The sequence below is a fragment of the Petaurus breviceps genome, unplaced genomic scaffold (genome assembly GCF_028583685.1).
Source record: "Petaurus breviceps papuanus isolate PSGF00001 unplaced genomic scaffold, PetGlider_PUasm1.0 90638, whole genome shotgun sequence".
Lineage (NCBI taxonomy): Eukaryota > Metazoa > Chordata > Mammalia > Diprotodontia > Petauridae > Petaurus > Petaurus breviceps.
The window spans coordinates 7874237-7896257 of record NW_027187295.1 but is presented as its reverse complement, the minus strand read 5'-3'; the positions used below and the strand labels follow the sequence as shown (position 1 = coordinate 7896257).

General features: G+C 38.1%; 1 long non-coding RNA gene across 2 annotated transcripts in view; it reads right to left on the bottom strand.

The window, feature by feature from the left end:
* Window positions 1–8033: 8033 nt before the first annotated feature.
* The window catches only part of LOC138143319 (uncharacterized), a 38575-nt gene continuing 24587 nt past the window's right edge, over window positions 8034–22021 (bottom strand). For both annotated transcript variants that reach the window (XR_011163669.1, XR_011163668.1), the window contains 2 exons: window positions 21263–21402; window positions 8034–8646 (listed from right to left, as the gene is read on the bottom strand). This is a non-coding gene — a long non-coding RNA (uncharacterized lncRNA). The remainder of the gene's footprint in view (window positions 8647–21262; window positions 21403–22021) is intronic.

Genomic DNA, 22021 nt, shown 5'->3' with positions numbered 1-22021 from the left:
ATTGATAATCAATTAATATCAATTAGGTTTTACAAAGGGATATTTACGGAGAAAAACAGCAAGACCTAAAGTAAAACAAGAATCATCTCAAACCAGAACCCTGCTCTTCTCTACCACCCTTGTCCCTGGAGAGAGCAGGCTAAAAACTGAAGTGCATGTTTTTCCAATATTCTTCCCAGCAAGTTCACTTAAGGTACATTTTGGTCAATGGATGAGTCACTCCCTTGCTTGCAGACCATGGTGGCTTGGATGCTAGCTTGATTTTCTGTTAGGCTGAGTCATGTGGGTCCCTCCTCAGGGCTGGCTTCTCTTCAGGATAAAGTGTTATAGGTACTGGCAGACTGCTAGGGACTCCAGTTGCTGGACCTTGCGATGGCTCTTCTTTTACCTTTCAAAGCTCCCAAGCTTATAGCCTGGTCTGTTCCATTTCTGATTAACTCAGCCACCTAATGTCAGCAGAGAATAAACACAACATATATAGAAGGAGAAAAGTGTCATCCACTTTTCATGCACCTATGTAAAACATAGCAAAACTTCAAGATAATTTTTCCATAGCAGTATATGATAGAGTTAAAAGAAGCAATGAAAAGGGGGGAAAGAAAAGAAAACCCTAATGTGATTTACAGCCCATATGGCAATTCAGGAAGTTATAAAACAACCCAGATAGGATTAAGGGCTACAGAAATTCTGTGGAGGTAGAAGAGGAAGTTTCTCACAGAACCTGCTTGAGAGGCCCTATTGAAGGCCCTTGGATGGGAGAGCTTTGAGGCAGGAGAACAAGATGTATCAAAGAAGAGCTCCCAGGCCTCGGGCAGAATCTGACTCTAAGTGAATAATGATTTTCTAAGGCCTGAGACCTTAAAAGATTAAATGTAGAGTATGGCAGTATGGCAGCCTTTTAAAACTACCTTGTCTTGAAATGGAAGTGAAGTGAAGCTTCTCTAGACAGAAGCAAGGAACGTGTTCATGGGAAATTCCACAGGCCATAGTGGTGGATCTGGTAAAGAACAATGGCTGTGGAGATAAAGTCCTGCTGATGGATGCCTGAGAGGCAATAGGAGAATAGAATGATGGCTGTGACTGACAGTCACAAGAAATGGGGATGAAAAAGTTGACAACTAGAAGGTGGAGCTGGCTGGTGTTCCTGGTGGCTGGCACATAATGTTTTTCTAACTGTTGGTTGACATTTGGAGGAATTTGTTTTCCTTCACTTTGTTTATTTGTTAAAAGGGTTTTGTTTTTATTTTTATTTTTGTTTGCTTTTTTTCTGTGTGGGGGAAGGGAAAAAGTGGAAGGAAAAAAATAAATTCATGATAGAACAGGTTCTTGTTGACGTACTAGTAGAAATGCATCTGGGGCAGTGTGGTGATGCAGTGCATATAGTTCCAGGCATGACAAGAGGAAGACAATTTCCTGAGTTCAAATCTGGCCTCAGACACTTACTAGCTATGTGACTCTGAGCAAGTCACTTAAACATTTTTGCTTCAATTTCCTCATCTGTAAAATGAGCAGGAGAAGGAAACGGCAAACCACTTCAGTATCTTTGCCAAGAAAACCCCAAATAGGGTCATGAAGAATCAAACACAACTGAAACATCTGAACAACAAGCAAAGTGAATGAGCCTCCCCAGAAGACAAGAAAGCCACTGCTAGCAGAGGAAATTAAGGCAGCTCTTCTTCCTTTGTTCTATTGTCCTCAGAGTCTCTTTCTTGACACCTGCTTTCCTGATCACTGAATCCTTGATCTACATTGTCATTTCATTAGGGGCCCACAATCCTCCTCTTATTCCCAGCTAACTCACTCTGGACAAGGGGGAGATACAACAAAACAAAACAGGACATACTTTAAAGTTTAATCTTCATTTTCTCTATCACTTTCTTCAGTCTAGACACAATCAATAAAGCAATAAATCAAGCCCCGGTTTTTAGCATCTGCTAATTTCTGAGGTGTCAATGCTACCCCTGAAAATTTAACAATTGGCTTTCCAATATGAGCTAGGCCCAGTACATGCCTCCTCTGGACTCTCTCTCATCTTAGCTTCTGCCTTGCCCATCTCAAGATGCCTCTGCTTTGGGACCTGCTCTCCTGATTGGTGAATCCTTAGCCCCTAACAAGAGGAGCCCCACTCATACCCACTTCACTTCTAGCTCACCTATCATTCCATACCCCTCTGTCTGCTCACCTTCAGCCTTTTCCCCCCACAGGTACCTTCCTCTGCCTCCTATTTTCCAGCTCCCCTTTGTATTTTACTTATCTACATTAGAATATAATTTCCTTGAGAGTAGGGATTGCCTTATTACCTTGTAGTTGTTCCCCCAGCATTTAGCAGTGTGCTTGCAACATCATAAATGCTTAATAAATGTCCTATCTATCCATGTACCTTTCTATCTCCCTATCTTTTTTTTCTCACTTTCTATATAACTGTCTATTTTCATGGTTCCAATTCTACCCTGGTAAGACCTAAAAACTATTGCTATCATGCACTCAATTTATAATATCTCCATAAAATAAGCAACTTCCACATAAATAATATGGTAAACAATCAGCTCAATATACAAGAGATTAGTGGTCAAGAGATTGAATGTTTCTTACTCCTCTTTTCAGAAGAGATAGATTTATCCCTCCCTGCCTCCTTTCTTTTTCCCCCTCAAGCTAATAAGTTACTTTGCTGCCTCTCCCTTTGGCTCATAACAACAAAAATATGTCAGACTTCCCAAAGAGGCAGCTGCAATTCATTATTCTGCTGTAGGCAGGCACAACTTTCAAGTCCACACCTAATTAAATGCTGCAGCAATCACAGAATGTTTCAGACTTCGTGTTCTGAAAGACTAAAAAACAAAATGGCTGCTTTGCAAATCACTCTTAAGTTACATTGAAAAAGGTGGGAGACAAAAGAATGACCCATAGTAAATCAAACACATGATGTGAAAAAGGGTAGTTTCTCAGACTCTGGTCTACATCACCTCCACTGAGGTCACTGGGTGCGGCACTGGTAAAACCACCGTGCAATCTTTTGAATTTTTCCCTAATAAATTGTGAATATTTCGTTTATATTGACTACTTTCCAAGTAGATTTAATTTTACCTTATTCTACTGTTTATCATAACAAAGGATTAATTGAAATGGGACATTCTTGAAAAAGGTACAGATAATAAATATTGGTTATACCAATTATAAGTGGTCCAAAAACAGTGACAGTATATGAATTCTGTACATGATGTACATTTTGTCACAAAAAATCATGTAATATATAATTATTTTTAAAATTCTCAGCTGTACAATATCTTTTTTTAATTGAACCTGCATTTTCATTGCTACAGGGAACTCCCTATGCAGATTAACATTTCTTCTGAAATTTATCAATTTAGAGGATTGCCTGAGAACACAAACAGCATAAGTGATTTACTCAGGATCACACACACTGTATGCATTCAAGGGGAGAACTTGAACTCAGATCTTCCTTAATCAGTGACTGATTCTCTATCCACTATGCTATAATTCATCTCCATACAAATGTGCAGCAGTTGGACTCAATGACCACTAAAGTCTTTTCAACTCTGAGTCCTATGATGAGTATCCTGGGAGCATTAGACCATCACTGAAACTCTCCCATGACCATCTTATTCTCTATTAGTAATAGCCATATGAAAGTCAAAACTTTTTCATTCTCATATTACCCTATTGAATCTATTTGTTGTTTTTCTTCCTTTCCTCTTCAATAGTTTCTTCTTCCTGTGTCATTTTGCCATTGTGATCTTTAGTGATCATGGGTCCATACGTTATGTGGATCAATTTTATGATGTTTAAAACTGTTAAATTCTAAAGCTTTATGTGTAAGAAAGACATTATCTGCATCCAGAGAAAGAACTGATAAATAGATGCAGAGAATGATTTTACATATATATATAATGTATATATGTGTGTATGTGTGTATACATACATATGTATATACACATATATTTGTGTGTGATGATAGTCATCTCTAGGGCAGGGGAGATAGGAGGGAAGAACAAAAAAGAAGGAAAAAAGAAATTTACATGCTAACTTTATTATATACTTTAAAAGAATAGAAAGTTGCACATAATAGATTTTCATTTCATATGTAATGAATTTTTTAATATAATATTGTGTTATGGAAAGCTTGTTTTATTCCATAAATTAAAAACAAAATAAAAAATTTAAAGTTAAAAATCATTTAAAATTTCTATAAGTACTCATCACCATGTCCAAGTATGATTTATTGTTTCTTGCCTATTTGGCATATACACTAATGCAATGGGTATAAGCATAGCTCCCTGCAGTTAGAAATTCCCAGAAGTCTAAGCTTAAGGCTAGCCCAAATCGTCACTAAATCTTAAAGCTACAATGTCATTGGGGATAGAGGACATGAAAAAGTAGAGTAGAAGGCAGCCTCAGATTCTCACAGGATCTATAAACTAGTATTAGCACAATTTCCAATTGTGAAATTACCTTAGATGGTCTCTGTCAGCCTCCTCTAGGATTGGCCTCATCCCTTTTCTACTGGTTAGTTGGGATTTTTTTAATTTAAAAAAAATTGTATTGATATCTTTTATTTTACATAATTTAATCCATCTCCCTTTTCCAAGCTAGCAAGCATCTCTTTTAATGACAAAATTAAAAATGAAGAAAAAGGGGAAAAGAATTCAACATAATTAACCAACATATCCACTGTTTGGCAATATATGCATTGTTCCACACATATAGTCCCCCATTTATCCACTGAAAAGAAAGGAAGTACAATTTCTTCTCTCTTCTTCAGAAATAATCTTCATTATTATAATTATACAATATTTAATTTTTGCTTAGTGTGTTGTTTTCCTCTCTATCGTTCAAGTCAATAAGAAGGTTAACAAGCATTATTAAGTACCTCCTATGTGCCAAGCATTGTGATAAGAGCTGGGAATACAACCAAATGCTAAAGTCTTTCTTGCTCTTAAGAAACTCAATCTAATAGGGCTAGTCATTGTATAGATTATTTTCTGGTTCTTCTTTCTTAACTCTGCATCGGTTCATGTAAGTCTTCTCATGTTTCTCTATATTCATCACTTTCATAGTCTCCTTTGGCACAGTAATATTTCATTATACTAATATGCTGAAATTTGGTTATCAGTTCCCCTTTTGAGGGAACCTACTATTCCTATTTTATTTTAGCCCAAGAAAATTAAGCAGATGGTTTGACAAAACCTCCAATAGGAAAAGGAGATAATAACATTATTTCAGGAATACAATGAATCCTGTAGCTTGGTGAGAGGATCAGCATAGGATTGGTGGCATCAGTGACCTTCTGATGGCAATATTCTTTAAATCTATGCTAGATTTCTCATCCCATCTCATTTCTAAAATTTTGGGGGTTTTCCCCCTTTTGCTTATCTTTTTTTGTCACAGTTTCATGGTAATCACCGTGTTTCCTTTTTCTTCTAATTTATTACTTTCATTCTCGATTTCACTATCCTTTCCTTCTTTTAGCATACCCTATTTTGCTACACTAACAAAACAAAGCATGTCTTCTAGGATTGCAACATCATTTTCATGGTCTCTAGAAATTTTTTATTCGTCAATAGAAAGACAATTTCTAGGGGGTGATTTGATGGATGAAACACATTCTCATGTTGATTTGGCAGAGTAATACTATACCTTCTCCTCACACTCAGTGTTATCTGTGAAGATTTTTGGCCTACAGGACTCTAGTGGCTAGAAAGATTCCATTGGCAGGAAATACCATGACATTTCTATTCCAAATAATTTCTCTTTGGATATAGGTCACCCAGGGAAACTGTCATTGGAATTTCCTTATTCATCAATACAGCTTAAAAGTGGTAAATTCTCAGTCACTAATTTCACTGTGTTAATACAGAGATGACAATCTACAATCAACTGAAAGTTTTGGCATAACAGATATTGTCTAGAATTAAGGTCTCATAGATAGTTTTCTCTCACACTTTGTTGTGAAACATTAGAGGTTTCTTATTTTGGGGGGCTGTAGAAGATAAGTCTGATAACAGTTAAAATTTATACATATATATTTATATATGTATGTGTATATATACATATATACAAAATAATATAATATATAATGTATTTTTAAAGTAGGGAAAAGAAAATGTTGGTCATATATAACTATATATAATATGTAAGTATATTTTATATAAATACATAAAACTATATATTTTACATACAGATATATAGTGGACCAACATTTTCTTCTTTTCCTACATTTATTTTTCAATTACATGTAAAGATAATTTTCAACAGTCACTTTTTGTAAAATTTTGCGTTCCAAATTTGTCTCCCTCCCCAAACCAGGAAGCAACCATACACACACACACACACACACATTATACATGTACAATCATGCTAAACATATTTCCATATTAGTCATGTTGTGAAAGAAGAATCGAAACAAAAGGGAAAAACCACAAGAAAGAAGAAATTTTTTAAAAGTGAAAATAGTATGTTTCTATCTGCATTGAGGCTCCATAATTGTTTTTCTGGATGTGAATAGCATTTTCCATCATGAGTCTTTTGGAATTGTCTTAGATCATTTTATTGCTGAGAAGAGCAAAGTCTATCACAATTAATTATTGTACAATGTTCTCCTAATTCTGTTCACTTCACTCAGCATCATTTCGTGTCTTTCCAGGTTTTTCTGAAATCTGACTGTTCATCATTTCTTATAGCACAATAGTATTCCATAACATTCATATGCCAAAACTTGTTCAGCCATTCCTTAATTGATGGGCATCTCCTCAATTTCCATTTCTTTGCCACCACAAAAAGGGTTGTTATAAATATTTTTGTAAATGTGGGGCCTTCTCCTTTTTTTTAATTATCTCTTTGGGATACCGACCTAGTAGTGCTATTGCTGGATCAAAGTGTATGCATAATTTTATTGCCCTTTGGCATAGTTCTCAATTGTTCTCCAGAATGGTTTGATCAGTTGTAGCAGCAAGCACCCCAGCGTCCCCAGGGTGTCTGCCAACACAAGTTCTTGGATCTGCTTTGTTAAGGGAAAGCAACTCAAAAGGGGTTAACAAGCTTACTTTAATCAGTCAAATATGTATCGTTTTCCTAGTTCAGGGGAAAAATGTCAGCACCCCAAACTTCAGAGAATACAGACAGAATTATCAAGACAGAGAAACAGATCAAGTAGACAGTTTCCAAACTGTCCAACAATTACATCCATACCAAATCACCATCTGGGTTTCAACATCTGGGTTTTTCAAAGCGACTCTCAACAACGGCTTCCCAGAGTTTCATCTGATCAAATCACAGAACACTTTTCAAAGTGAGCCCCAAAACAAAGCTACACATCAGGGCTTATATAGCCTTCTCCTGGCTCAGAGAATGTAACAACCTTATTGACCCACTGGCCAACCAAAAAGTATCTACTGAAAAACAAGCCTCCCACCCCAGGCTCCAGGTGCACTTTCGCCTAGGGGCAGGGAAGATCTTAAAATTTTAAATTCCCATTACATCAGTTCACAACTCCTATCAACAATACATTAGTGTTTCAATTTTCCCACATCTTCTCTAACATTTATAATTTTCCTTTTCTGTCATAATATCAGATAGATGTGAGGTGGTACCTCAGGGGTGTTTTAAGACCTGCATTTTCAAGTTAGAAATAATGGTGCTGGAAGACAAAATTTAAACATGAAAATTATTTCCAAAAAATGTGTCTGTCCCTTTGAATCAAAATTTAGAGTCTGGCATTTTTGCATATGTTATAATGTTTTACCAATATCTTTTGATCAGCAGAAGGCTAAATTGTTCATGGATTATGCAAGTTTTCAAACTTGGGTCATGAATAAGCCAAATACATTGAAATATTACCAGTAATACCACAGACTGGAGGCAACATAGGCGCAAGAAACAGGTTATGGATTATGAATTCTTTTTACATTTGTCAAAGTTGGCGCTGTGGAATTAATCAATAGGGATAGTAAAACAAGGAATGAAAATATTATAAAGGACACAGAGGCAGTGCACTGTGATGAAATGAGTAATATATTTGGCATTAGAGCTTTCAGTTTCCCTCCATTTACACATTCAGGTGTTCTGACTCTAGGTCTCACACTCTTACTATTACTATCACTACTCTTACCTTAAATTAAGGCACTTATTCATTTAGGTCGAACAGTGAGAGAGATTTTGTTTTGAAATGCAAGTTTATTCTTTATTCCTACTGTCAATAGTACTATATTTGGATTGTGCTTTACATTTCTAACTGCACTTTCATCAAAACATAGCACTCTGCACTTATTAGGCCTCCTAAAATGTTTGCTGAATTGAATTTACTAATTTAATCCTCACTACAACCCTGTGAGATGGGAATTTTCTGAGGTCAGCCTAGACATGGCTCAATATGGGTGAGTGGTATGATGTCAGAGGCAAAAAGTTAATGCAACCTTGGGCTTTGTCAATAAAGAATAGTTTCCAGGAACAGGTAAATCCCACCGTCCTCCATGCTCATTAAAGTTAATCTAGAATATTGTGCTGAAGTCTGGACTCTGATGTTTAAGGAGGGCTTCGATAAACTGGAGAGTGTCCAGAGGAGGACAACCAGCATGATGAAAGATCTGGCATTCAAACATATGAGAAGCATTTGAAGTAGTCATGTTTAACCTAGAGAAGAGAAGAAAAATGATAGTCATCTTCAAATAACTAAAAGGCTTTCCTGTGGATGAAAGATTAGATTGGTTCTGTTTGGCACCAGAGGTCAGGACCAGAAACAATGGGTCAAAGTGGCAAGCTGACCCTTTTAGGTTTGATGTCAGGAAGTATTCCAGACAATTAAAGCTGTCCAAAAGCCTGGAAAGCTGGTAGATTCTCCATCTTAGGAGGCCTTCACACAGAAGCTAGAGGACTGGCTGTCATGTATTATAGTAAAAATGTATTTTAGTTATAAGTTAAATTAGATGATCTCCAATTCAAATTCTGTGATAAAATTTCTCATGCATAAATATTGGCAAATCAATAAAAACAATTTCTATTCCTAGGATGATATTCTTTTTCAAATGATTAGTAAGGTTCATCTTTGACTCTTGTACTCTCCTCTGTAATATCTTCCTTCCTTTTGTTGCCTCACTCATCTTTCATGGCCACATAAAGCATTTCTTAATCATATCATCCTATGATAATCTTTATCTCTCCTCTTGACCTGTATCACTATATCACTTATCGTTAGATATTTATGTTAGGTTTTTGGTTTATTTTGGTTTGTTTTTTAGTGGGGGAGGGTGGAGGGGTGAATGCAGGGCAATTAGGGTTAAGTGATTTGCCCAAGGTCACATGGCTAATAAATGTTAAGTGTTTGAGGCTCAATTTAAACTCAGGTCCTCCTGACTCCAGGCCCGGTGCTCTAAACACTGTGCCAGCTAGCCACCCCCAGATGCTTATATTAGACAGCAAGGTCCTGATTAGTTTTAATAATGAATACCCTGAACTGGTTGATTTATTCAGATTTCTACGGCATATTTCCATTGGTGGTTCAAAAGGTACCTCATAAGAAAGAGTGGGAATATTGAGAAATAAAGATGAAGAATAAAGAGGTAATCTGATTTCAGGAAGCAGAGGAGTTTGGAATTAATAAAACAAGAAATAAGAGGCCATGAAAGATTTTTTAAAAAGGTTTTTATTGATATTTTTAATCATGTCATCTAGATTTCTCCCTCTTTCTGAGTCCCTCCTATAGAGACATCCCTTATAACAAAGAATTTTTTCTTAATTGAAAATAAAGAGGAAAAAGAGAAAAAAAAATCATTAAATCTGACAAATATATAAAATAAATCTGACATAAATTATTCGTGGTATTCCCTACATATGGACCACCCTGACCTATGCCAAGTAGTGGAAGGAGCCATTATATATATATATATATATATTTTTAGCAAAAAACTGTAATAATGAAAAAAAATAGAAAGATTATTCTGATAACTGTAGCACAGGATGGAATGAAATCAGATGAGCCTGGAGACAGAGAGGCCAACCTGGAAATGGTATCAGTAATATTTCATTTCCAAAAGTTGAATTTTGAACCTAAATTATCCAAAGGGGAAACAGGGAATGGACCTTCTCCAGGAGGTAGTTCCAAAGATTGGATCCTTTAACCAAACTCATATTTGCTATTATTAAATCAAGTCTCTGAAACTAAAGACCACCCAAATAATTTCTGTATTCTTTGAGGGCTTTATACTCATGTAAACATAATGCCAAGACTTTTAATGAGGAAAATTACTCTTTTGAATACTCCTGGGGAGGCTAGGTGGTGCAGTGAATAGAGAACTGGCCCTGGAGTCAGAGGACATGAGTTCAAATACGGCCTCAGACACTTAATACAAAACTAGCCGTGTAACCTTGGGCAAGTCACTTAACCCCAATTGCCCTACCTTCCCCCTCCAAAAAGCAAAAATGAATGAATAAATAAATACTCCTTAGATGTATGAAGCAGATTTACACTGTATTTATGTATACTCATAAAGACCTCTCTTCACAACTAGCAGCATCTTTCTTTATGTTGACATCAACAGTGTGTTAAAACCAGCTTCCTGGGAGATGGGGGGTGGCGGTGGGGAAGGGAAGTACACAAGACCCAGTTTTAACACTAATCTGCATTATCAACATTTTCTCCATCACTTTCAGAAGTAAAGTCAACCAACAAAATAATAACTAAAGCCCCAATTCCTAGCATTTGCCAATTTGCAAGATATAAATGCTCACATTGAAAATTTAACAAATGGCACCTAAGCCAGTTCAAGTTGGTTCCATCACATCCTTGGCTGATAGTATTGGCCTCAGATCCTCATCTATAAAATAAGGGAGTTTTACTAGATGATCTCTAAAGTTCTTTTCAGCACTAAATCTAAGGAACTTTGAAGTGTACACAAGGATTATTCTTTCACATCCTTCAAGTTTGTTTTATTTGGGGGATCCAGAAATGAATGACTTTTTGACCTTTAATGAATGGGCTACTGAAGACATACAAAAGCCAACCAGAAAGATCTCTACTTGGAGGCAGGGACCCAGGTGAGGCAAACAATGGACAATAAGGCCTCTTTTCCAACCCAACCAAACTATCTCAAGTGTTACACGAGAATTCCAGCAAAGCAAACTCATGGAGGAAGGGGCAATGTTTCATAAATTTATGTATGCATTTGGTGAGGTGGTAGGGGAATCATTCGGGGGGGGGCCTGAATTTGGGAAACTTGTTGTGCCTGTTCTTTTAATAAGATTTTTAAGGTTTTATAGCCATGAAACTAACGACAGCCCTTTCTTACTAACTCATGCATCATGCACTGATAGCTTGTGAATATTTTAAGAGTTTGGAAGATAGCAACGAACATTTTTGGATTGAAGTTTCAAAACTATTCTTCTAAGGAATAGTTTGCCAATTTTACATGTTATGTCTTTTCTCAGTAGAAAATCCAGAACTATGTGCCAAAATAAGCCTCATAGCAGAGGGTCTTCCAGCTGGCCTATAACACTTTTTGTTTCAGATAATTAATTTTGAACCATCATTTTAGTAAATGCACAAGTATTTACATATATATATATATACATATATGTTTATATATATATATATATACAGACACACACATATCAGTTATCAGAATAATCTTTCTATTTTTTTTCATTATTACAGTTTTTTGCTAAAAAAATCTATAATGGCTCCTTCCACTACTTTGCATAGGTCAGGGTGGTCCATATGTAGGGAATACCACGAATAATTTATGTCAGATTTATTTTATATATTTGTCAGTTTTAATGATTTTTTTCTCTTTTTCCTCTTTATTTTCAATTAAGAAAAAATTCTTTGTTATAAGGGATGTTTCTATAGGAGGGACTCAGAAAGAGGGAGATATCTAGATGACATGATTAAAAATATCAATAAAAACCTTTTTAAGAAAATCTTTCATGGCCTCTTATTTCTTGTTTTATTAATTCCAAACTTCTCTGCTTCCTGAAATCAGATTGCCTCTTTATTCTTCATCTTTATTTCTCAATATTCCCACTCTTTCTTATGAGGTACCTTTTGAACCACCAATGGAAATATGCAGTTGAAATCTGAATATATATATATATATATATATACATATATATATATATATATGTACTATCATTTTACCATAGTGTTAAAAAATCCAGTTAACTAAAAAAAATAGAAATAAATAAAAATTTAAAAAATCCAATTAACTAAACACCAAAATGGTTGTGTAAAATATTTTCAGTTGATTCATCTAAGACTGAACACTGGATGAAGGTTTGTATAATCCATTGTTTAAATGGTAAATTTGTTTCACTAATACTAGTTTTTCCCTCAGAACTAGGGATGTGCAGGAACCAGTTTGTACTGGTTCCAGATTGCTAAATTTTCAGTGTGAGCATTTGTACCTCAGACATCAGCAAATTGGAAATCAAGACTTGGTTTGTTATTTTTGTTAATTGTCTAAACTTAAGAAGATGATGGAAAATGTTAATAGTGAAGATTAAACTTAAAATGTATCACAGATATATTTCCCATCCCCACCCCCACTCAAGCTGGTTTTTAAACATTTACCATCACACAACTGCACAGAAACCTTTTATTCATATCATACAAAGCCTTTAGAATCATAGTCATGAAACTGGAAGAGTTCTCATTGTCTACTGTTCCACCCCACAAAGGAATCCCTTCTATACTAGCCCTGACAGGTGGCCATCTCTGTTGGAATATTCTCAGTGACTAAGAGTGATCCATACTCATTTATTTTGAACCATAATTATTAATATGGCCTTAACAAGATCAAATAATGTAAGTATATATATATATATATAACTCATTAAAATGTGGCTATCATTTGGAAATCAGCTGAATATAAACACTCAAGCAACTATAGAATATAATCATCATGTGTGCATGTGTATGTGTGTGTCTTATAAATTAACTATTCTTTTCACTTTAGCACTTGTAGGCCAGTGTAAGATTATTAATTTGCTTAATTTCAACATTGTTGCATCTCATGGAATAGGGAGGCCCAAGGAGAGGGAGAAAGATGGGGACCACTGGTTGGCAGAGCAGTCAGAAAACACACAACATTTATCCATTAAGTTCTCTGTCTGATATAGGCAGGGTTTATGGTTTCCCAAAATAATTACAATAGGAACATCAAAGGAAACTGATCATGTATCACCATAAGAGATATAATAATCATGAAAAAGTTTGAAATATTGTGTGAATTACCAAAATGTGACAGACATGGAAGTGAGTGCATGCTGTTGGAATATGGAGTGAAAGACTCACTCCATAAAGGGATGCCACAAACCTACAATTTGTAAAAAAAACAAGTCAGCATCTGTAAAGCAGAAGCACAATAAACCAAGGTCTGTCAGTACTGTATAGCAAGGACTAGGCTAAGCACTGGAGATACAACAGAAGACAAAAGCCAGTCCCTGATCTCAAGAAGCTCAGAGTTGAATGGGGGGAGACAACATCTAAACACATATGTACAAACTAGCTTTAAATAGAAAATAGTCAATGAAGGGAAGGCACTAGAATTAAAGGAGAATCACACAACAAAGGGATGAAGCTAAAGGGATGAGTCTAGTCACTAGAAAGATTTGCATTCTTGGCTCTTCCCCAAGTATCAACATCTCTGACAGACTTTTTTATCTTGGTGGGAATTACCCTAAGCCTCAGACTTTCAGATTCCTCCTTCCTCCCCCAACCACACAAAGACATATATATGTATATCTCTCTGACTTTTCACATATATATTTCCTGAAATAGCTCAAATGTCAAAGTATTTTTGTTTTCCATCTATCGGTGCTCAGTCTAAACACTTCTGTTAATGAGTGCTTTGTGTCCCACATTGCTCTTCACTGTTCCTTCAGGCTGAGTGCTAGACCTCAGCTCAGGCATATTCATCTTCCAAAGTTCAAATCTGGCCTCAGACACTTAGTAGATGTGTGCCCCTGGGCAAGTCAATTAACTCTGTTTGCCTCAGTTTCTTCACATGGAAAAATGAGCTGGAGAAGCAAAAGGCAAATTACTCTAGTATCTTTGCCAGGAAAATCCACATGGGGTCACAGAGTGTTGGACTTGACTGAAACAATTCAACAACAACAGCAACAGCAACAGAGATGGAACTTCACCCAGAGAGAGTTAAGACAAGAGAGCACCTTCTAGCAGGCTCTCAAGGAAGTTCTTTATCCAGTCTTCCAGAAGGTCTGGGTTAGTGGATGAGGAGCAGAATGAAAAGTAATTCCCTCAGCAAATTAAGATAGCTCCTCTTTCTTTGTTCCACTGCTTTCAGAGCCTCTTCCTTGAGGCCTGCCTTAAAGAGTAGTGAGTCCTCGACATGCATTGCCATTTTATGAGGGGTTGACAGCCCTCCTCTCACTCCCAATAATTTTTAAATCATCTCTCCTGGATCTATTTTCCAGGTCAGTGGTTTTCCAATGAGATATTTCACATTGCCTTCTATTTTTTCATTTGTTTGGATATCTTTAATAGTATCTTGATTTCTCATAAAGTCACTAGTTTCCATTTGCTCCAATCTAATTCTGAAGGAATGATTCTCTTCAGTGAGCTTTTGATATTCTTTTTCCATCTGGCAAATTTGGCTTTTTAAGGCATTCTTCTCCTCATTGGCTTTTTGGGCCTCTTTTGCCATTTGAATACTTTTTAATGTATTATTTTCTTCAGTCAGGTTATTGACTCTCTTTTCATGATTTTCTTGCATCATTCTCATTTCTCTTCCCAGTTTTTCCTCCACTTCTCTTACTTGATTTTCAAAATCCTTCTTGAGCCCCTCCATGGCCTGTAACAGATTCATATTTGTCTTGGCGGCTTTTGATGCAGGAGTTCTGACTTCATTGTCTTTCTCCTGTTCCATGCTTTGATCCTTTTTGTCCCCCAAAAAGGATACTATGGTCTGTTTGTGCTTCCTCTGCTTGATCATATTGCCAGTCAATTTCTTGACTTTTGAGCTCTTTGGCATTGTAGAACTCTGCTTCCAGAGAGGAGAGCTTTGTCTCAAATCACTGGGGTTTTCGTAAATGTTGTCAGAGGTCTGAGGAGGGCACCCTCTCTACAGACACCACACTGGCAAACTGGCATTTCTTACCCCAGGACCACTGCCCAAGAAAATGACCCAGATCCAAGCAGGTCAAAGCAAGAGTGATTACTCTCTGAATGATCACTTGGTCCCCCTACAATCTGTAGGCCAGGAGCTCCTGAGGCAGCCATGTGGCAGACGCTGCAGCCACCCTACCTCCTCCACCTCTTGCCCCAGCGGCAGGATGCAGACCGTGCCCTTCCTTTCCAACAGAGTTCCCTACTGACCTTTTACTTTCTTTTTGGCATTGACTTTTCAACATTGGGTTGAAAAGTTTGGAAACCTCCACAGCTGCTGCTGATTCACTCTCCGGAAGTCTGCTCTGGCCACCACTGCTTCCCTGGCACCAGAACCACGCAGCTTATGCGGGACTGGGCTCGGCTCCTAGTGTGTTGCAATGAACCCTTCCTGTCAGCCTGCCAGCCTGCCTTCAGCAGGAGATTTGTTTCTCTCTGCCACTTTGTGGGTTCTGTAGCTTTAAAATTTATTTAGGGTCATATTTTATAGGTATTTGAGGGGGCTGTGGAGGGAGGTCACAGAATTTCTTCCTTCTACTCTGCCATTTTGGCTCTGTCCCCCATTAATCTTTATTATTAACATTTTCTCTATCACTTTTCTTAAATCTAGACACAATCAACAAAGAAATAAATCAAGCCCTGGTTTTTACCATTTGCTAATTTATGAGATGTAAATACAATTGATTCCAAATTTCTTCAGAGAAAGCTTGAAAGTGTCCTTGTATTGCTTCTCTAACCACCATGTAAGCACTTGCCTTGCATGAATTCTCTGAAAATAGTTTTTTAGACAAATATCCATTTGGCGTTAGGACTGCATGCCTAGCCTATCAAAGTTGCACTGTCTGGAGCAGGGTTTGAATGCTTGGGAGTTCAACTCAAAGAAAGGACCACAGTGAATGGTATCTTATCTGGCCAAGTGACCTTCAGAATCTTTCTAAGACAATTGAAATGGAAGGGGTTCAATTTCCTGACATGGTCCTGGTAGACTGTCCAGGTTTCACAGGCATACAACAATGAGGTCAGTACAACAGCTCTGTAGACCTTCAGTTTGGTAGTCAGTCTGATACCTTTTCCTTCCCACACTTTCCTTTGGAGCCTCCCAAACACTGAGCTACCTCTGGCCATGTGTGCATCAACCTGATCTATGTGTACACCCCTAGAAATTATACTGCCAAAATAAGTGAAAGTATCCACAGCATTCAAAATTTCTCCATTGGCTGTAACAAATGTTTCCACTTATAGATAGTGTTGATGGGGTACAGGCTCTGACAAGATGGGGTACAGGCTCTGGGAACCACCTTGAACTCTCCTTGAATCTTACTGCTTGATGAGGCATTTGCCTGAGGCTATAATACTTTTATTATGACTAAACACAAATCTCTGTCACTCTTAATCTAACTTAGCCCTCCACTGTCAGGGTACTTCCTTTTCTTGATTCTATTAAAATATCTATACCCAGGGGGCACAGTCAAGATGGCAGAGTATAAGCAGGACCTCCCTGTTGCTCCGGCTTCCACCTTCCCCAATCCACGTAAAAAGGGGACTCTAAACAAACTTTGGAGCTGCAGAATCCACAAAATGACACAAAGAAGCTAACCTTTTCCTGAGGACAGCCTGGTAGGCCGGCAGGAATTGGCCAGCGCACCATTCTGGGAGCTGAGCCCAGCCCCACGTGAGGCATTAGCCCCAGGGCAGGCCTGACCAGCCACCCACGAGAGGGACTCCAGATCAGCAGCAGCTGTGGCCATTTCCAGATTTATCAACACATAGATGTGAAGGACAAAGTGAGAGGTCAGTGCAGTCTGGACTTTGGGACCCAGTAAGTGGGAGTGCATGGCTTTTGCCCTCAGGGTGAGAAGCTGCTGAGACACTGGCACAGACAGCCAGCACCATGTGGCAGCTTCAGCTCCTGACCTGCAGAGTGTAGGGGGACCAAGCACCAGTCTGAGGGATAATTGCTCTTGCTTTAACCTTCTTGGATCTGGATTGCAGTCTACGGTGGAGATACTGGGGTGTGTGTCCAGCTTGCCAGAGCATGTGGAGACCTCAAAGAGGGCACCCATCTAATACATCCGGCAGCTGAGAAAACCCCAGGGATTGGGACGAAAGCTCTGGTGGCAGAGTCCTACTGTGGTAAATAGCCCAGGGGTCAAGTGGCTGAGGGGCGACATGACCAGGCAAAGGAAACAAAGCAGACAGAAGATTCCAACATTAGACTCCTATTTGGGGGACAAAAAGGAGCAAAGCATGGAATAGGAGGAAGACAGTGAAGTCAGAACTCCTGCACCAAAAGCTTAAAAGGAAAATACGAGATGCTTACATACCATAGATGACCTTAAGAAGCAGATAAGAGAAGTGGAGGAAAATTTGTGAAGAGAAATCAGAACAATGCAAGAAAATTACAAAATGAGAGTCAACAGCCTGACTGAGGAAAATAACACCTTAAAAAACAGACTAACTAAAATGGCAAAAGAGGCTCAAAAAGGCAAAGAGGAGAAAAATGCCTTAAAAAGTCAAATTTGCCAGATGGAAAAAGAATCTCAAAACCTAAATGAGGAGAATCATTGCTTCCGAATTAGATTGGAGCAAATGGAAGCTAATGACTTTATGAGAAATCAAAATGCTACTAAACAGATCCAAACAAATAAAAGAATAGAAGGCAATGTGAAATATCTCATGGGAAAAACCACTGACCTGGAAAATAGATCCAGGAGAGATAATTTAAAAATTATTGGACTACCTGAAAACCATGATCAAAGTAAGAACCTAGAAATCATCCTCCAGGAAGTTCTCAAAGAAAACTTCCCTGATGTTTTAGAACCAGAGGGCAAAATAGAGCTTGAAAGAATCCACTGATCACCACCTGAAAAAGATCCCAAAAAGAAAACTCCTAGGAATATTATAGCCAGGTTCTGGAATTCCCAGATTAAGGAGGGCATATTACAAGCAGCCAGGAAGAAACAATTTGAATATTGTGGAAACACAATCAGGATAACCCAGGATCTGGCAGCTTCTACATTGAGGAATCAAAGGGCTTGGAATATGATATTCCAGAGGGCAAAGGAGCTGGGATTAAAACCAAGAGTCACCTACCCAGCACAACTGAGTATCATGTTTGAGGGGAAAATATGGTTTTTCAGTGGAATAGAGGACTTTCAAGCATTCTTGCTGAAAAAACCAGAGTTGAATAGAAAATTTGATATTCAGATACAAGAAGCAAGAGAATCATGAGAAGGTAAACAGGGAAAAGAAATCATAAGGAGGGGGCGGCCAGGTAGCACAGCAAGTAAGAGCACCGGCTCCAGTGTTGAGAAGACCTGGAGATCGAATCTCAGGCTCAGACACTTAGCACCCACCCAGAAACACCTGGCCGTGTAACCTTGAGCAAGTTACATAACCCCAATTGCTTAGGGGCGGCCAGGTGGCTCAGCGAGTAAGAGTACCGGCTCCAGTGTTGGGATGACCTGGAGATCGAATCCTGGGCTCAGACACTCAGCACCACATCCAGAAATAACTGGCCGTGTAACCTTGAGCAAGTTACTTAACCCCGATTGCTTAAAAAAAAAAAAAAGAAACCATAAGGAACTTATCAAAGTTGAACTATTAACATCCCTACATGGAAAAACAATAATTGTAACTTATGAAACTTTTCTCAGTAGTTGAAGGGAATAGAAATATATATATATATATATATATATATATATATGTCTATATATGAGGGTATATGGGCATATGTGAATACATATGTGAATGTGTGTACATATGTTTACAGATATTCATAGATAGAGGGCAAAAGACCAGTTTAACAGGAAAGGATGATACTTAAAATGTGAAATTAAGAGGTGAGAGAGGAATATAATGAGAGGAGATGGGGAAAGACAGAATGGGGTAAACTATCTCATATAGAAGAGGCAAGGGAAAATGGTTACAGTGGAGGGGAAGAATAGGAAGGCAAAAGGGAAGGGATCAACCTTATTCCCATTGAATTTGGCTTGAGGAGGGAATGAAATACATACTAAATAGGGTATCTCATACTCTAGGAGAGTAGGAGGGGAAGGGGATGAGAGGGGGGATGATGAAAGGAAGGGCTGTCTGGGGGGAAGGGAAGTTGGCAGCACCCACTTTTGAAAAGGGACAGGATCAAAGTAGAGAATAGAACAAGTGGGAGGTGGGATAGGAGGGAGGGAAATATTGTCAGTATTTTACAATATATCTACTATGTTATTGTTTTGCATTAGCTACACATGTATAACCTATACTGAACTGCTTATCTTCCAAGTAAGGGTGGGAGGCAAGGGAGGAAGGGAATGAATCTGGAATTCAAAGTTTTCAAATCAAATACCCAAATATATATATTGATATATAATATTATTAATACTATTTTATATGGAATTGGGAAATAAGATATACAGACACTAGGGCCTAGAGATCCACTGGAAAAGTTGAAAGGGGTATGGGAGAAAATGTGGGAGAAAGTAGATTGGAGGAGGGGATATTCTGTGGGACTATTTTGGGGCAGTGGGTAGGGGGAAAACGGGGAGAAAATTTGTAACTCAAAATTTGGTGGAAATGAATGATGTAAATCAGAAGTCAATAAAGCATTTGAAAAAAAATAAATAAAAATTATCTATACCCAAATCTGTTACCCTTAAACTAGCCTAGCCCTCCATTGTCTGTCATCTCCAAGGTAGCCTTCAGCTACTTCCCATTCTTAATCCAGTTCCTGGAAATCTGACCTCTAGTCACTCCAGTCTCATCAAGATCCTTCCTAGACCCCTCCTCCCATCACCCCAGACTACTAGACCACCCCTAGATCCCTCCCACAGTCTTTCTGAATATAAGATCCATCTTGCCTCCACGAACATGCTCAGATTCAATCTAGCTCAGACTTAGTCTGTGTCAGATTATTCTGACCTGCTTGTCAATACAAGTGTCACAAACACTTAGGCTCCTTAAGAGTTTACCCATTCTGGAGAATCTTTAATAAACTTGGTTTCACTTTGGCTGCAAGAAGGCTTGAGTTGAATTCTTTAGGCAGGATCCAATATGTTGGCATTTGGGGGTCTTGAGCACCCCTAAACCTAAACTGCAACATTTTAAACCTCAACATTGTGGTGCTGGCTGGTAGAGAACCTCTGTTTTATTGGTGTTAATTGTCAGGCCAAAATTAGCACAAGCGCCAGAGAGTTCATCCAATTCATACTTTGCTCTACCTCAGCCACAGAGGCTACATTGAGTATAAAACCAGCTGTGAACAAAAAAGTTTGTGGACCAACTCCCCTTCCACTTTAGTCTTGGCTTTTAGTCTTTTCAAGTTAATTTGCTATTAGTGCTATAGCTGACCTTGATGCTATTTTAGTCCTCATTGAAGGCATCTGACAACATTGCTGAAAACATGCTAAAAAAACACAGGAGCGAGTGCACCTTCTTGCTTCATTCCACTGGTGACTGGGAAAGCATGAGAGCACTGTCCATTATCTAGGACCCATGAAAGCATGCCATCATGAAATTGACGTACAACACTTCAACTTTTATAAAATGAGCTAGAGAAGGAAATGACAAACCTTTCCAGTATCTTTGCCAAGAACCCCCCTCCTCCCCAACAGGGTCATGAAGAGTTGGACGTAACTGAAACAACAAAAACACTTGAGTGTCCTTCACCCTCTGCTGTTTGTCCTGGTGTGGCTGCATCATTGCCCTTATTAACTTCAATTTGAGATTCAGTGCTCACAAGTCCAATCTAATCCACTTCAACAAGCTTGGATGAAGTATTGACTGCATTCAAGGCATTGTGAATAATACACAGGCAGCTGTATATAAAAAACATCCTTGCATATAACTTGAGATAAGTTTGCACATGATCATCTGAGGAAGGAGAGAGTTCTCATAAGTAAATGGATCAAGAAAGGCTTCTCATAATAGTCAGCATCTTATCTGACCCTTGAAGGAGGCTAGGAAGTGAATGGAATAAGCATTTACTAAATGCCTTCTTTGTTCCAGGCACTGTGCTAAGCACTTCACAAATATTACCTCACTTTGATCCTCTCAACAACCCCAGAAAGTTGGTATTATTATTATCCCCATTTTATAGTTGGGGAAACTGAGGCAGCCAGAAGTTATTTGACTTACCTAGGGTTGCACAGCTAAGAAGTATCTGAGGTCACTCTTGAACTTACATTTTCCTGAATCCAAGTCCACTGAATAGCTGCTTCTCGGAAATCTAAGATGTGGAGGCACACAGAGACTGCAATCCAGTCTTGGGAAATAGACTGTGAAAAGACACAAATGAGAAAATTCCAGTAATGGTAAGGACATTAGTTGGGCTGCAGTGTCAATTACATGAGAGAGATAAATGTACATTTGTCCTTGAAAAATAGGCTGGGCCAGATTGTAATGTGATTTCAGTACTAACATCAGGAATTTGTATTTTATCCTAGAGGGAATTGGGATCCATTGATGACTCTTGAGCAGGGAAGTGACATAGTTAGATAGATGCTTAAGGAAGATTACTCTGGCAGCTGCATGGTAAAGAAATTAGAGAGAGGAGAAACCAAAAACTGGGTGACCAATTAAGAGTCCAGGTAAGAGGAGATAAGGACATGAACTAAAAAGGTGGATGTATTGAGTGGAGAAGAAATCGATAAAATTTTTGATTGCAACATAACTGAACCAAATATGGCATTATATTTATTATGCATTCTTATGTATCTTTTTCCTAAAATAATGTATAGAGATCTGCATTCTGTTAAGGCTACTCTTACCTTATAATACTCACTCCCTTATAATTATTAATTTCCCATATATTGCTGCATATATCACAGTATAAATGTGGGACCTAAGAAGACAGATTTAAGAGGTATTCAGTTAATTATTATTAAGTCAATGAAC